This window comes from Hetaerina americana, unplaced genomic scaffold (assembly GCF_022747635.1).
Source record: "Hetaerina americana unplaced genomic scaffold, ioHetAmer1.1.p SCAF_9, whole genome shotgun sequence".
Taxonomy (NCBI): domain Eukaryota; kingdom Metazoa; phylum Arthropoda; class Insecta; order Odonata; family Calopterygidae; genus Hetaerina; species Hetaerina americana.
Window position 1 is genome coordinate 19325892 of NW_027287538.1, and position 6000 is coordinate 19331891.

Below are 6000 nucleotides of genomic sequence, written 5' to 3' on the forward strand. Positions count from 1 at the left end.
GTTAGGAGCCAGACGAAAGGTAGTCCACGCAGCGTCTGTTCCTCGGTGAGGCGGCTGCAATGGCGTCTGACCCCAATGGGGCGGCCAGTAAGTGATGGTGTCACGTTAAAAACACCATTGAGGAAGGCAACGGGAAACCACCTCAATTATCATTCCCAAGATTGACATGATGGACTGTACAGATATTTTGAGTCCTGGACCTACGGAACGCGGCCCAATCGGCCGTGTGTCGTGCCCGGCAGCGGGGGAGGCAAGGCTTCCGCGGTCGTCATCCCACGAAACCCTTGCAAGGGAAAACCAGCAGCAGCAGGACAGAAGACCCAGGAGAAGAAGACCAAATTAGTTAGAATAGGAACGTGGCATGTTAGGACAATGATGAGGACAGGGAAATTGGAGAATGCTAAGCGAGAAATGGAAAGGGGAAATATAGATATTTTAGGTCTATGCGAGGTGAGATGGAAAGATAGCGGGGATTACTGGAGTGATGAGTATAGAATAATATACAGCGGTGGGGACGAGAGCCAACGAGGGGTTGCCATAGTATTAAATGAAGAGGTAGGAAGAAGCGTAGTCAACATAGAGCAGGTAACGGATAGAATACTACTAGTGGAGATAAAAGCAGAACCGACGAACTTAGTTATTATTCAGGTATACATGCCACCGAGCAACCATAAGGAAGAAGAGGTCGATAGGATATACGATCAGTTAGAGGACATAATCGCGTGTGTTCCTGCAGGGAAACATATGATAGTGATGGGGGATTGGAATGCGACGGTAGGCGAAGGAAGAGATGGTGATGAGGTCGGGGACTACGGTTTAGGCACGAGGAATGACCACGGGAAGAAAGCAGTTGAGTTCTGCAAGAGACAGGGGTTAGTCATTACCAACACTTGGTTTAGACACCACAAAAGACGCAGGTATACATGGAAAATTCCAGGTGACTAGGAAGGTATCAGCTAGATTATATTCTGGTTAGACACAGGTTTAGGAACAGTGTGATATATTCGCAGAGCTTCCCGGGAGCGGATGCGGACTCTGACCACAATTTAGTTGTTATGAAATGTAGCGTCCGTTTCAAAAAGATAAGGCAGGGGCGGCAGGTTAGAAAATGGAATGTAGAAGCATTAAATGGTTTGAAAAGGAAGCAGTACAAACAGACGGTAGAGGATATCATGGAGGATGGTGAAGAGCTAAGTACTATCGAAGAATAATGGGAAACTATCAAGAAAGGGTATTCGAAAGCCGCAGAAGACACTATGGCAACCGTTAACGCTGATAGGACTACGAAACCATGGATCACGGATGAGATGATGACAAAGATGGATGCGCGGAGAAAATGGAAGAATGTAGATACAGAATTAGGCAAAATAAAGTACAAAGAGTTAAACAATAAATATAAGCGGGCAACAAATAAAGCAAAAGAATCATGGTGGAAGACGCAGTGTGAGAATATGGATAGTTTGCAGAGGAAGGGTGAAATTGGTGCGCTGTACAGCAAAGTAAAATCTTTATCGGGAAGTAAGAAAGGAAGATCTATGCTAGCCGTTAGAGATAAGGTGGGCAAGATAATAGCTGACACAGGAAAGATCCATGAGAGATGGAAGGAATATATAGAAGAACTGTATAGTAAAGAGCTTAGACCAACAAAGTTAGACATTGAAAAGGAACATGACGTAGAGGAAGATAGCTTAGGTCCAGGCATATTCGACGATGAGATAGGAAGGGCATTAAGGGAGATGAAACTAGACAAGGCCGTGGGGGTGGATAACATTCCCGTGGAACTGTTGAAATGCTTAGGAAAATGTGGGAGGAAGAGGCTATATGGGCTGATCCGTAGTATTTATGAGGAGGGAATCTGGCCGGAAGACTTTGTGAGATCAGTTTTAGTTCCTTTTCCGAAAAAGGTAAAGGCCACGTCATGTGAGGACTATAGGACAATTAGTTTGATATCCCACGCAGCTAAAGTTGTTCTCAGGATCATAAACAAAAGGATAGAGAGTAGGGCAAATGATTCCTTAGGGGATGATCAGTTTGGGTTTAGGAAGGGGAGAGGTACGCGTGATGCCATTGCAGTACTGAGATTATTAATCGAGAGGAATATAGAATACAACCAGTAGGTATTTGCCTGTTTCGTAGATTTCGAAAAGGCGTTTGATAGAGTGAATTGGGAAAAACTAATGAGTATTCTGTAGAAAATAGGAACAGATTGGAGGGAAAGGAGGCTAATCCGCAACTGGTACATGTCTCAGACTGCTCAGGTGCGGATGGGGAACAGGGAGTCCGGATGGGCAGTGTTAAGAAGAGGTGTAAGGCAGGGTTGCCCATTATCACCGTTGCTGTTCAACCTGTACGCAGAGAAAATGATCAAAGAGGCATGGGAAGAACTTGAGGTAGGACTGAAAGGGGGTGGGGAATTCGTAAAATCAGTTAGATTTGCTGATGACCAAGCTTTAGTTTGTCAGTCAGCCAAGGGGCTGCAAGCATTGCTGAGTGAATTGTAAATTCAGTGCGACAGGTATGGGATGAGAATCAATATTAATAAAACAAAGGTAATACAATTTTCCAGAAAGAAAAAGGCTAAGCTTAACATTAAAATAGGAGGGCAAAAACTAGAGCAGGTAGAACAGATTACGTATCTCGGTAGTGTTTTGGACCAACAGGGTCAAAGGAGTAGGGACTTAAGGAGAAGAATTGCGCTAGGCAAAGAGGCTTTCACAAGGAGGAGGGAGTTGATGATAGGGACGTTGAGTAAGGATGTTAAGAAAAGACTCGTAAAAACTTTGAATCAGAGCGTAGCTATGTACGGCGCGGAAACGTGGTCATTGAAGCAGGAGGATAGACGTAGACTGGAGGCTTTTGAAATGCGGGTTTGGAGAAGAATGGAGAAGGTGAAATGGACAGAGAAGAAAACAAACGAGGAAGTACTTGGTATGGTGGGCGAAGAAAGGGGTTTGTTGGGAGAAATCCCATGGAGGCAGGAAAAGTGGGTGAAGGGGTTATTGACCGGCAGCGGGATGTTGAAGACTGTAATTGAGGGGAGAATGCTAGGCAAACGAGGAAAGGGCAGCAACAGGATAGGGATATTGGACGGGATGAAGGGAGGAAGAAAGTACTCAGGGCTGAAGACGGACCTGATCAAGAGTGGGATTTTGTGTTTTGCTGGGGGTCACAAATTGTTGAATTAGTAATTTTGTCCATCCAAAAACCTACCTTAACCGGTAGATTACCTAATAATAATAATTATATATATATATATATATATATATATATATATATATATATATATATATATATATACATACACACATACATGCATGTTTTTGTGTGTGTGTTAAGTGTATGGGCCAAAATAAAGGGTAATGGTATTAGGAAATCATAAGGAAGGATATGTAGAACTTTTCGCAAAAATAAAATATTTCTCCCCAGGGAAAAAGTTTTGATGCAAAACACGACTCTTATTGATGAATTTCCTGATCAATTGATGAAAAAATTCATCGATACCAGCGTTTCCTGGGTTATACCGCAAACAATTGCTCTGTTTTACAAAATATCCAACATTCTTGGATACCCCATTCTTAAATGAATACGAACTTCTTAGTGAATTCCAATAAATATCGTCTAATTTGAACGAATGGTTTCGATTACACATTTCAACGTCCAATCTTCCCAATGGGTTATTTAAGTTGAAGTGCACCCCAAAAGTCATAAAAAGATGAAATTGTGGAGCAATTAAAATCACTGAATCTGGACACACTTCGTGGGGAGCTACCATATCAATTTATTCCTCACATATTAATCAATATGATGCTTCGATCCAGAACTTATTCGACAATCAATTAACATTATGTGGACGGAAATAAAATTACGTTCTTTATTTTTTAACGTGACACATGTTTCGATGTTGAAAAATAAATTGTGAAATTTCACTGAGTAATTTCATCTCTCTTTCAATTTTGATTTCATAAGTTCATCATGTACTCCGGCCCACCATACAGGTATCTGTCGGTACTTTAAATCATTGTGATCAAGTAAGATAAACCAATTCCCTATAAGGAAGATATGAATATTCGTTTTTTTCTCGCACAATTCACGATTACGTTAAGACTAACGCTTACATTCCTTAAACCTTTTTTAAATTTGCTTTTTTCATTCATAAAACCGAAACACAGAGTAATAAACAACCAAAGACTAATAACTTAATATGCTCGCAGACTCGAAAAGTTAGACATCATGTCAAGGTAATTTTAAACATCAGAAACAGAAATCGCGTACCTCAATGAAGGATATTGCATCGAGATATTACGTACCTACATGAGATTTTGATAAAATGTCCATACCTGTAAACCTAAGTGTACTCTATCAAATGAAAATGACAAAGCAGGGTCTGCCCGAGTTAGTTTCTATTGAGCTTTCCACTGAAAATTAAAGTTTTATACGTTCTCTCATGGCAGTGGAAGAAAATTACCATAAGAATTATAGAATACAGGTGCAGAAATACATGTCCTTCTCACGAAAAATTGATACCATGCGCATTATTACATGTAAGTTGTAATAGTGTCAACACAGGAGCTCCTGAACCACTTTCGCTTAAATGACCTTAATCAATATGGGGGAAAGCAACAGCCGAAATCTAGTGCTTTAAAAAATTGAGGCCTTATACAAATTAAGTTTTAGAAGACGTTCCCAAAATTAAGAGAAAGCTCAGAGTACTTAAAAACTGTACATTCACATGTTATATCTGTTTACGAATTACGCATGAATGGGTGTTTCGTTATTTTTCACCACTTCTCATTAATACGCGGACACAGTTACTAGTGAACTCACGATCTAGATTCTGAATTCCATCTCGCTATGAATTGTTTAAGTACGTTTCTCAACTTGGGATCGTGTGCATATCTTGTGCGTCGCGACTATTTCTGTCGCAGGGAAAAATAAATGATAAATATATCCTAATGGCAGTCGATAAACGTACACAGCTAGGAAAAAGATAAATTAAAATCACATCTGATAGAAGTTACGAAAATCGTACGCAAAATGAAGGACATTCAAGTTAGCATTCGACAAAAATACTCTGGATAATTGTTTGAGACCCTCGGAGGAATTGTTAATACCTATAGGGATCATTTAAAATTTAAAGGATGTCGGCTGGTTTTGAGAAAATTTTGAAGGAAAAGAGTAATATATCTGAGTCTCTCTATGTAGACAACCTAGGAACGAACTGCCAGTCACGACAACAGATTGGCGGGCAGACTTGAGTTTTATGAAAGGTACACTCGAGATTACCTCCAACATCTTTTCACAAATACATTAAATCTCACAATGTATATGGGTCACTTGGATAGAATACGAATTACACAATCCAACACAGGAATCGCGTTTTAGTTCACACAATCGCGACCACAACAGAACGGATGTTAAACACTGCAACACTTTCAAAGGGAAGCCCATTAAAGTTGTTCAAATGACGGCACGCTTCGCAATATATGGTCCCAATTCACTACAATCACATAATTAAGGGCTAGCACACCCTGCCACAGTTCTACGCGGCGGCTCTCAAGGGTGCGAGGCGAGAACAACGGGAACTCACCGGAATTTCCCCGAGGTGTTGGCGCCCAGTGTATCGAAGTGACCTGTCGCTGGTCGGAGTCCTCCGCGCTCTGCAAGGCAGAGGCCGCAGCGAGATCTCGGAGGAGAGAGGAAGGTGGGCCCGGGCTCAGTCTCTCTCTCTCTGTACGGAGCGGGGAACTCCTTGCCTACGGCTAGCAAGGGATCGTAGTGAAGGCCTCTGACTTGTCGCCGTCCGTTCAAATAGGAACCGCGGATCTTCTTCTCCAGCGAGATAAGGCAGAAGATTGGGATGAAAAAGCGTGCGGAAGGGGAGGGATAGAGAGAGAGAGGGGGGGGGGCAGAGAGATGAAAAGGGAGAGGCCCACTCATGAGCGTGAGGATCAGCTGTTCGGACGTGTAGGGCACGCAGGCGGACGGGTGATAATCTTCGCT

General features: G+C 42.0%; 1 protein-coding gene across 1 annotated transcript in view; it reads right to left on the reverse strand.

Annotated features, from left to right (window-relative positions):
- LOC139699104 (transmembrane protein 53-A-like) overlaps nucleotides 1–5793 on the reverse strand; it is a 45555-nt gene extending 39762 nt beyond the window's left edge. Inside the window, exon 1 of the mRNA XM_071598128.1 lies at nucleotides 5588–5793. The gene's annotated coding sequence lies outside the window, so the exon portion shown is untranslated. The remainder of the gene's footprint in view (nucleotides 1–5587) is intronic.
- Between the last annotated feature and the right edge of the window lie 207 nt (nucleotides 5794–6000).